The sequence below is a fragment of the Lynx rufus genome, unplaced genomic scaffold, assembly GCF_022079265.1.
Source record: "Lynx rufus isolate CCGP_SWC_20201006 ecotype Redwood Valley unplaced genomic scaffold, mLynRuf1.p SCAF_8, whole genome shotgun sequence".
Lineage (NCBI taxonomy): Eukaryota > Metazoa > Chordata > Mammalia > Carnivora > Felidae > Lynx > Lynx rufus.
Genome location: NW_025814896.1, coordinates 106,520,300 through 106,520,997, shown reverse-complemented (window position 1 = coordinate 106,520,997; position 698 = coordinate 106,520,300). Strand labels below are relative to the sequence as shown.

The following is a 698-nucleotide window of genomic DNA, read 5'->3' as shown; positions in this document are numbered from 1 at the left end:
ATTGTGGATTTGGGAGTCTGCTGCTGACGCCACTGGGGGATGGGGATGCCTAGGAAATTCTGGAAGCTGCGGGCTGCCCGGCTGACTCTGACACACCCAATCCTCATTTGGATTTGAGCAAAGGAGACTAAGAGCAGGAGGAAGGCACCCAGGAGCCTGCAAGTCGTGCCTAAGCCTCCGGATCCCACATCTGAAGAACACCACTTACTATCAGCTTTGAGCAGTGGTAACACCGTCGCCTCTGAGGTTTAACCGAGGCACGGTTATTACTGATTGAAACCATGAGACCAAATTCCAGTCCTCTCATCCCTCCAGTGGCAGGCTGAGGCTCCACATCCATTTCCTGCCTTGGTCAGAACTGGCTACAGAATGGGCCATGCCTGCCGGTGGCTCCTGCCGGGAGAGGCTGAGGATAAAGGCAGAGAAAGAAAGGGATGCCAAGGGGAACAGAGCAAGGACTTGAGGAGCCCATCCAGGCCCTCCTAGAACCCGAGGCGAGGGAGGCCTAGAAGCTCACTGGCATAAGCCCACCTTGTGGCCGTGATGCTCTGGGGATACCCCAGCTACTCAGCCACTCCCCACAGGAAGACGGGCTGTCCCTTGTACAGCCATTCCCCTGGCTCCTGAAGAGGGCTGGCTCCGAAGCTCACAGAAAATCAGAGACACGCAAGGTACAATTAGAGGGATCCTAGCAAATG

General features: G+C 56.0%; 1 pseudogene; it reads left to right on the top strand.

Annotated features, from left to right (window-relative positions):
• The first annotated feature begins 212 nt into the window (after positions 1–212).
• Positions 213–297, top strand: LOC124504519 (uncharacterized; annotated as a pseudogene).
• The last annotated feature ends 401 nt before the right edge of the window (positions 298–698 follow it).